Source organism: Anastrepha ludens, chromosome X (assembly GCF_028408465.1).
Source record: "Anastrepha ludens isolate Willacy chromosome X, idAnaLude1.1, whole genome shotgun sequence".
Taxonomy (NCBI): domain Eukaryota; kingdom Metazoa; phylum Arthropoda; class Insecta; order Diptera; family Tephritidae; genus Anastrepha; species Anastrepha ludens.
In genome coordinates, this window is record NC_071503.1 from 58,022,820 (window position 1) to 58,033,631 (window position 10,812).

The 10,812-nt window shown below is 34.3% G+C and overlaps 1 protein-coding gene across 2 annotated transcripts in view; it reads right to left on the minus strand.

Moving 5' to 3' along the window:
* The window catches only part of LOC128869275 (GATA zinc finger domain-containing protein 10-like), a 146,415-nt gene extending 136,635 nt beyond the window's left edge, over positions 1 to 9,780 (minus strand). For both annotated transcript variants that reach the window (XM_054111811.1, XM_054111812.1), the window contains exon 1: positions 9,351 to 9,780. The gene's annotated coding sequence lies outside the window, so the exon portion shown is untranslated. The remainder of the gene's footprint in view (positions 1 to 9,350) is intronic.
* Between the last annotated feature and the right edge of the window lie 1,032 nt (positions 9,781 to 10,812).

Genomic DNA, 10,812 nt, shown 5'->3' on the forward strand with positions numbered 1-10,812 from the left:
CCAACCGCCGTAGCCGAATGGGTTGCTGCGCGACTACGATTCGGAATTCACGGAGAGAACGTCGGTTCTAATTTCGGTGAAAACACTAAAATTAAGAAAAACACTTTTCTAATAGCGGTCGCCCCTTGACAGGCAATGGCAAACCTCCGTGTGTATTTCTGCCACGAAAAAGCTCCACAAAAATATCTGCCGTTCGGAGTCGGCTTGAAACTGTAGGTCCCTCCATTTGTGGAACAACATCAAGGCGTACACCACAAATACGAGGAGGAGCTCGGTCAAACACCCAAAAAGGGTGTACGCGCCAATTATATATATATATATAATTTTCTTTTATCTACGGCTTATTCGCGGATTGAAAGCATCGTTTGAAACTGTGATTGATGTCCACAACGACTTTTTGTTGCATGCTTACGTATACCACCTTTGACCTTTAGTATGAACCGCAATTCACGTGAGCCAATTGTTCTGCGAAATTTGAAAAATGAAAATCAAAAAGTTGCTACAAATTTCGAATTTACTTATCTGCTCCCATTACATTGTATCATCCAAGATGCTTGCGTTTCAATTTAAACAACGCGATATGCTGCAGGAAGATTTCAGAATCTCGCTAGTCGGCTAAAGTTGATGATAGAAATTCTATGAAGCAAATTTATAACGCTGGAGGAGACAATAGCAGCATACAAAAATTTGGAAAAAGGATTTCGTTTTATAAACTACGCTGCATATTAGTGGCAAATAATAATCAACTACTTTATAGTATTAATAATACAAATCTCTTTCAGAATATTGATTCAATCAGGATTTTTCAGATATTTTCGAAAGTTCTAACCAGTTCTGTTGTATGCAGTACAGTACCGTACCACACCGTCTCTTATGTATACATACATATATACTCCCAAAAATATTATGTATCTATAATAACACATCAAAACACGCCCTAGTTCCTATTCAGCGTTAGTTATACCTGCATACAAAATTTGTAAAAAAAAATAAAATCTTAAAACTCACACAACTCTATGAATTTTAATTCAATTATAGTCAAATATAGCTCATTCGACGCAAAATTAAATTTACTATAATAATAGTGTACTAAAAAAAATCCTCAATATCGGAAAATATCGGAAAATATCGTAAAAATGATTTCCAAGTTGAATAAATGGAGAAAAAAACAAAAAATTCCAAAAACTTACAACTACAGTCTCGTCAGTTTTTAATTTAATAAAATTATGAACACACTGTCAAAAAGGCTTGTTTTTGTTCTTTCGAACTAAAAAAAACAAATTATAAATCGGATGGAAATTGGCGAAGTTAGGAGTGATTGTTCACATCAACCTACTGGAAAACGTTGTTTTTGGCCATAAAATGAGATTTTGGGGGTGTATTGGAAATTTCTCCTATACCAATTTTCTTAGTTTTACTATACCTACAAGTTGTGCTAGGTCTCCATAAAAGTATTTTTAGTTTTTTTTTTTTGTTACGCACTGAGATTTGTGTCGTATAGTTTTTTTGAATTAATCATTTATGGCAAACTTGAGTAATAATGCTTTGTTATTAAGAGAGATATCACAGGTCATTGACATTTTGTGCGCATTTTCAACACGAACGCATTTTGGTTAAAGGGTAATGGCAGACGGTCAGACATGGTTAAATCGACTTATCTCATCATTATGATTAATCTTACTAAATCAACCTCAGTTAACAAAAGATAATCATTATCCAACTGCTTTGCATACAGATACGGACCTTGATAAAGATGTAACAATAATCGAGATCCAACAAATAATTAAAAATGCTAAAATAACCAAAGCACCTGGAGAAGACAGAATACCTTATGAGCTACTAAAGGCTGCCTCAACAGAATTTATCATGGAGCTAACGAAAGTATACAACATCATTTTCGAGAGCGCAAGAATCGACGAAGCATTATTTAAAACAATAGTTTTCCCAATCTTTGAAAAAGTTAATGCAAATATAGAAAGTACTTATCGGGGAATATCCTTTATGAACTGTATCGCAAAAGTTTAAATGGGATTGATTAATGCAAGACTTGCAAACTGGATAGAAAACATTAACATGCTCACTGAATTTCAACCCGGCTTTAGAAAAAACTACTCCACGGTGGATAGCATATACAGTCTTGCACCTATAGTACATTTAAAGTTCAATGAAACAAAAAAGCTTAAGCATACTTCGTGGATATCAAAGCGGCTTCCGACAGGGTACCCAGGGGGCCATTAATCTACAAACTTTGACAGATGGGATTATACAACCAAATAACAAATATAATTGAAAATATTCAAGGTGAAGTCCAAAATAAACAAGACTAGCGTCATAAAAACGTTTTGATCGCACCATCTTTTTAATGAGTTAGTGCGTTGGAAGTTACATCTCTAGCTGGCTTCCAATGAAATCTTGCTGACATTCGGTTCAGTTGAAGCAAAGTTATTGCATCCAAAGTGTTAGTACGTTCGTGTCATCGGTACAAAAAGAGTCTCGAACAAAGAGCTAATATCCAATTTCGTTTTAAAACCGGTAAAAAGTTTATCAAAACATTTGAATTGATCAAAAAAGTGTATGGCGATTATTGTCTATCACATTCCAGACTTCATGAGTGATTTACACGTTTCAGATATGGTTGTGAGGACATAAATGACAATGAACATAGGGGCCGCTCAAAATCAGTAATCACTGAAAACTCCATCAAAAGTGTTTGTTAATTTATAAAATTTAACCGAAATCATCGTTGAAATTCATGGAATCGGAGTTGAATATCTTCAGAACATTCGACTTATGGCATTTTGTGCTCGTTTCATTCCGCACAAGTTAACTGAGGACCAACACTTGCTCAGAATTCAACATTCGAAGGGAAGGAGAGAAAAGACGAGAAGTTCCTTTCCAACATTGTAACTGGTGATGAAACATGGTGTTTCCAACATGAACCTGAAACTAAGCGTCAAAGTGCTGAATGGAAGACCCCATACGAGCCACCAGCCAAAAAATCGCGTTTGGAGAAGTCCAAAATCAAGTCGATGCTCGTTTGTCGGCGCTTGTTTTTAGCTATTTTAGCTCAGTAATGTTTATTTTGGACTTCACTTTGTATATTCGAATACGAGAACAGCAGTTTGGACAGGAAGGGAAGTATCAGATTACTTTGAAACCGGTACAGGGGTGGAACAAGGTTGTCCCTTATCACCTTTGCTCTTCACATTATACCTGAATGATCTACATTACTGTTTGAAAGGTGGTCTACTAATTGATGGAATAAATGAACATGGAAGTAAATTTATTGAAATCTGAGATGATGGTCTTTAGAAAAGATGGTCAACTAGCCAAGGCAGAAAAATTGTGGTACAATGGTGAGGAAATAAAAGTGGTAGCAGAATATAAATATCTTGGTGTCATTCTCACATCCAAAATGGCTTTAACTAAACATGTGCAGGCCAGAAATAATTCAGCAAAATCTAGCATTAATTGTACATGGAGCCATTTCTTAGCTAAACTAAACTGTTCGAAGAAGTAAATAAACTTAACTTCTTTTATTAAAATAATTTTCAAACTACCTGACTTCACCCCGAATTATCCAATGACGCTAAAAACTAACGTAGAAAATAGCTAGTTATATTCATTAGAACTACATATGAAATACATTTGGAAAACTATCTATGAATAAAACAGCAGTAGACTCCCGCGCAAGCTTACACAGTGCATGTTACGAAAAAACGTATTTTGGCCCAAACAACTCAATGACTTATGTATGAAGATCGGCCTAAAGCTTGACTGCTACGGACTGGCAAGATCATTGTACCCAGCTTTCATCAAATATTTAATACAAAATTTAAACATGGCAAAGCAAAAAGCATTATCAAGCACGACACGAATATATAATATAAACACTTAGATCACGCAAAAGGAGAATCATACTTTAGAGAAGATATGCGGCTAGCTGACATAACAACAAAATTTAAAGCAAAATGTGGTTTGTTAAAACTGAATGCAATAGCTTATGGAAATGCGGTAAAAATTTGCACACTATGCAACTCAAACGAAGAAGAAGATATGTATCACTTCGTAGGAATGTGCCCTGTACTGAAGAAAATCAAGCAAAGATACTTAAATGCAGAGAAGCTAAACGACGCTGAAGTAATATATGTATGTATATACTAAATGGCCCAAATTGGAGAACACTAACTAGTTTCATATACTCAGCCTTGCACTATAGAGATTTTCTTATAGCAGAGTTCTATTATTAATTAATTTAAGAGCTGTGACATACAACATCGTATTGTCACAAACATTTTTATTTATTTCCTTATTTACTTTAATACATAATATTAAATGAATCAAAATATGCATGAATCAAATCAAATGTTAACCATAATTTTTTATTAATCAAATAAAGAATTCCTACTACTACTACTTATATTAGTAGTATCTTTATACACATGGGGCGGTATAGACATAGGGCGGTATAATACAAAAAAGGGCATATAACATTAGGCTAAAATTTAACATTAACATTAAGGTAGTCGTCTGGTCAAATACTCATTTTTTATAGAAAAAGTTATACTGATTATTATTCTGTAGGCTTGTCCTTCTGGCAGGTGCTACAATGGGACATTTTTTTTGAAAAATAACAAAATGGCGGACTTTTGGAAAAAAGGAATGTTTTTCGGGTGGAGATCAGACTGTAGTTTGGAAAGTTAGGGTGAACTATCATATCGACTGTCAAATTTGGCTCAGCTTCGACGAGTTCGAGGAAGGCGTCGAAGTTAAAGACTTCTGGACGACCAGCGCGCGGGGCATCCTCCACGTCGCAGTTACCACTTCGAAATTTTCAAAACCACTTTTGCGCAGACCTTACACTCACAGTATCCTATCCGTGAACAGTGTTTATTTTTGCAGTAGCAGTTGTTGCATTTTTACCACTTTTATAAAAAAAATACAAAATATGCTCTTATACGCGTTCGAAGATTCCATTTTATTTTTGAGCAACACGTACTTCTATCCGCGATTAACATCACTTGATGAATGCACAATATAGTATATCATGGAAAATATAAATAGTTCCGTTATATTCCTCGAATAATTTTTTGTATGCCGAAATTGTACAAAAGTGAAATTATGGGTAAAATGCGCACGAACTTATGGACTGACCTGATATAATAAAAAGCCCTCTAGTTCAGTCGCTATATAACGAATGTGAAGAAAACCTATCAGAGAACTGCTCAACTATAACTCATATATATATGTATAGTAACTACAGTCAACTACAGTACTATAGTCAAAAATCAAAAGATTAAAATATTTAAATACAAAAAATTGGTTACAGAGTAAATCAAGGCTTTTGTATGATTTTCTCGGTAATAGGACCTATGATGCCCATGAATTGATTCAAGTAATGTTGAAAAGATTTGAAGCTCTCATTTGTATTAACTAGGGAATCCAATCCCATAAATTCACAGTATTTACAGGATCAACATGCGGGACTCACAAAATGTCTGTCGTGTATGGCAAATGATAACAAGGTGCAATAAAGTCGAACAGTGATAAAGAGTCTAAAGCTCTTATTGATCTTAAACTCAAAAAATACCATATGAAGTACGGAACTTCTAACATCTTGCTTTACTTGAACAATCCAACGACTTATTTAGAAAAAGATCATGCGATTACAGCTGAAAAAAATATACTCTTATTATTTCCAAACAAAGTGGCACTAACAATAGAAGTTTTTAGTTAGAAATATGATTGATTGAGAGATTGTTTTGGACGCCCAGCCACAATCTCAAACCAAGACCCGGCAAGTTTACAACGGCTATGATCAAGACGACCGTAACGATAAGTTATCCATCTGTGCTTACTGCCGCCCGAACGGAGGCAATAGAGGAAAGTAATTAGAAGCTTTCCACCGCTAGGTATAAGTGTAATAAAATAAAATCGAGTTTAAAGGGTGGAATTTTAAATTACACTGTGCGACAGTGAAAATATACTTTTATAGAGACCTAGTACAACTTGTAGGTATAGTAAAACTAAGAAACATGGTATAGGAGAAATTTCCAATACACCCCCAAAATCTCATTTTATGACCATAAAACCGTTTTTCAGTAGGTTGATGTGAACAATCACTCCTAACTTCGCCAATTTCCATCCGATTTCGAATTTGTTTTTTTAGTTCGAAAGAACAAAAACAAGCCTTTTTGACAGTGTGTTGACAATTTTTCTGAAATGACAACTGACGAGACTGTAGACGGAAGTATTTGGAATTTTTTTATTTTTTCTCTATTTTTTCAACTTTGACATAATTTTTACGATATTATCCGATATTGAGGATTTTTTTTAGTACACTGCTGTTATAGTAAATTTAATTTTGCGTCGAATGAGCTATATTTGACTGTAATTGAATTAAAATTAATAGAGTTGTGTGGGTTTTAAGATTTTTTCTTTTTTTTTACTACGAGATTTGGTATGCGTTTCGAAACATGAAAATGATAACAAGTGTCATTATAAACACATAATATTTATTGGAGTATTGTGCAGTACAGCATTGTACGGTATGGTACGGTGCGGTACGGTGCGGAACTGGTTCCAAATTTAAAAATGCATGGGAAACGGCCCTTTGGAGTTTAGTATGGTACGGTACATTTGTCATTCTCTTCATCAGTTTTGAATACTTCTCTGTAAGAAATTCGATCATCATCATTCATCTTAAGTCGTCATCAACTAAATTCCATTGTTTAAATCGAGAAGCGAGCGTTTCAGATTGTCTTCCCGATAGAAGTAAATCACGAGAAAGATCTTGAAAGTCGGAATTTGATACAATGTGTAGTCTTCATCATCAGGTTTATTGTTATCAGTTTGATCATCATCAGCAATGAGTTGAACTTCCTTCAGTTCATGACTTGCAGTTGAGTCAATCATATCGTCCAAGACTACGGGGTTCTTAGCAGTTGCAACATCAGCATACTTTATGTGCTTTCGAGTTTTATAATGATGACCGTTTACGTCCGTTTTACAAAAATAACAATCATCTGGTTTATGATAATGCCACATCATCGGAGAATATTGAGAAATTCGACTTCTCTGGCAACGTTTTGATTTATATCTCTTGAATTTCAATGAAACAAACAATAAAACTTTGACGTTTTAATAAGGTTAAATTATAATAACAAACTTCTTTCGTTAATCAATGTACAGTGTGAACTTTGGTACACTTGGGAGCTTTTTCATATTTCTATTGAAAAAAAAAAGTGCTATAATATGTCAGATATTTTCGTAAGTTCTAACCAGTTCTGGTGTATGCAGTACAGTGTACTCTTATGTATACATATACACTCCAATAAATATTACGTATCTATAATAACGCATCAAAACACGTCCTTATTCCCATTTAGCGCAAGCTATACCTACATACCAAATTAGTAAAAAAAAAAATAAAATCTTATAACTCACACAACTCTTTTAATTTTAATTCAATTACAGTCAAATATAGCTCATTTGACGCAAAATTAAATTTATTATAACAATAGGGTACTAAAAAAAATCCTCAATATCGGATAATTTCGTAAAAATTATGTCAAAGTTGAAAAAATAGAGAAAAAATAAAAAAATTCCAAATACTTCCGTCTACAGTCTCGTCAGTTGTCATTTCAGAAAAATGTCAACACACTGTCAAAAAGGCTTGTTTTTGTTCTTTCGAACTAAAGAAACAAATTCGAAATCGGACGGAAATTGGCGAAGTTAGGAGTGATTGTTCACATCAACCTACTGAAAAACGGTTTTATGGCCATAAAATGAGATTTTGGGGGTGTATTGGAAATTTCTCCTATACCATGTTTCTTAGTTTTACTATACCTACAAGTTGTGCTAGGTCTCCATAAAAGTATATTTAATTTTTTTTTTTTTGTCACACCGTGTTATTTATAATTTATAAAAGCATACTCTCAAAAGTTCTCACGTAATTAAAAATAAAAAGGTACATTTTAAAGACCTTTTCGTCTTTCTTTATAACGCGTTCTGAAAATAACTACTTAGAACAAATACTAAGATTGATTTTTTTGCTTGTCGCGGATCCGCGGGACTTATGATCTAGATCGCTAAACATTAATAATATATCTTTTAAAAATACAGTGAATATAATTTATTCAATTTAATTTCAACCGCTAGTACCATAAACCATGAAAAACTAGGCAGACATGCATCAACCAAGCATATTAGTTACATCACGGGACAACTGCTCAGGACAAAAAATAAATAAATATAAAATATGGTTCACATGTACATAGAACGAATTCACGCCTGCAAGTTCTAAAGTCAACTGTCGAATAGCGTAGAGAGTGCGATATACTCGTGCATATATAATTTTCAGATCTACTCTGTTATCATGGGACATTCGGTGATTCGGTACTGGAGACTGGAGATTTTAAAGTTGTCCAGTACCTTTTGAAATCAGTGTGGTATACACATATGTACCTACCACTACAAAACTTTATTCCACAGATATAGGTGGACCTGAGATTTATACCGTATTACACTTCAAATTTTACCAAATTTTTTTGGAAATTTGTTTTTCCCTTAGAAAAATTTGTGGTATAAATTATAATGTGGTAAATCCCAAGGAGATTTTGGTTTCTTCATGGTATTATGTAGAACTAAAGGTTTAAATCCTGCTTTTGATTAGACAAACCAGTTGTTAAAAGCAAATGATTTGGTGCACACAAATATTGTTTATACACGTAGGTATTAAAAACGAAAGAAATTCAACGAAAGGGCAAATAATATAACGATTAGTTACATTCAATATTATAATGATTCGATTTCAATAAACACTTTCGTTTGCTTTAAACACTTTTTTATTAAAATCAATTATTTGTTTTTCAAAATGAAATTTTATTTCATTTAAGTTTAATAAATAGTACTTTTCTCTTAATTAATTTTTTAAATTAAATTATTTTTAAAATTATTTTTTAATTCAAATTTTGTGAAAAATGTTTTATGAAAAGCTTTGAGTGCATTCAAAGTTCTAATTTCACTGCCGAGCATATGTGACGGACCATTTAATTGTTACATTTTTTTCTACAAACAAATGATTAAACATTTTTGGTAATGTTAAAGGATTTCAGAATAAGTTTCCAATACATCTTTGGGTAACAACTCAACAATTTTTTCTTTAACCAATACATATTTCTAGAATTTCTATGTTTTATGTGCACCGGTATCACGCATGCAAGTTTTTCGTTTTATGTATCTTTTCCACATATATATCTTTTCACACTTGGAATATCAAAAGGTCTTTTCGAGATCGGTATGCGTTTGAGTGGGTTCAAATTGCTTTTTATTTAGGTTTTACCACGTACATTTGGAAAAATTTATTAATTTTTTCTGTTTGCTGTAGTCTGCTGCCGCTGCTGATATTTTTGGTTGCTGTTAGACAGCTGTTATTTCATGATTTTATGTTGCTTTGAAGCTATTGTTGTTTGTGGACTTTTCTATTGCATTTAGGTTTCTTGAAAAAATTGCATTCTCTGTTAAGTTGCTTAGTTTGGTTTTACTTTTTTCTGTTACTATTTTTTCTTGTTGCTGCTGCATTATGCTTTTGTATTTGTTGTTGTCTTGTTGTATTCATTTATTAAATTTTATTCGTATATATTATTTAGTTATAGTACAATTTTTATTAATTATTATTGTTGTTGTATGGTTGTAGTTAAATAATTAGGAAAAATCGGTTGCCGGAAAAAATGATGTTGTGTGTGTTGAAGAACCCAGCAATTGGCTTATTATGAGTTAAAAAATTTTCATGTGATAAACAAAAAGGTTGCCAACAGCTCGAAACGGCCAACTTGGTTGGCGACGTCGTCATCGGCACCGACGTCGGCAACAACGTTGGCGTCAGCGTCAACGTAATCGAAGACAATTGGAATTACCTTCAGCTTCGGAGCTGGTGACAACAGCGGCAACGACACCGGCAAATTCAGCGTCGTTAGCAATCGTTTTGTGGTCGGGACTCGGCCTTTAAGGGCAACTGCATTACGGTACGCTTAAACATAAACACCACCACGGATGCAGAAGATACCAGCAGCGGTCGCTACAATTGCATCTGCCATTGCTGTTGTTGAGATCGTATTGGTGATGTTCGTCGATTTAGCGATACCCGCGTCCGTGTCATCTTCGACGCTGACACGTAAAAGTTGCTAGGTAATGGTACAATCAGGCAGATGCAGGGGTAGCATAGAGATGGAGTCCCAGGTTTCGTTCCCATTGGTGCGACGTATTGAGCTTTAACTTGAGTGGTCGATGAGTGCAATAGGCGCTGAGTCATAGCATACATTTCCATAGCCCCGAGTGATAAAATACCAATCATTCCAACAATATTTTCAATGAAATATATGTATGCTTAAAAATATTAAATGTCAGTTTTAGCAAAGTTTTATCATCGTAGTAGGATATACATATATATTATCCTTTTTATGGTCTGAGTCTTGATGGTTTCCGACAATTTTACGTCACTTCCGAACGACAGTCGGAATTTCATGAGAAGCTTTTTCATGGCAGAAATACACTCCGAGGTTTGCCATTGTCTGCCGAGGAGCTATCACCATTAGAAAAAACATTTTCTATCAATTGGTGTTTCTGGGCCGAGGCTTCGAACTTGTGCACTTCCGAATGGTAGTCACGCACCAACACATTCAGCTACGGCGGCGGCCTTAAACTATCGAAATCGTGGTGGTGGTGGTGCTCCTAAGAACACAATAGCACACCAAACAGGCGGCAGTTCTCTTTCATCGACGATAATGAGAGACAGATCTTACACTGGTCCGC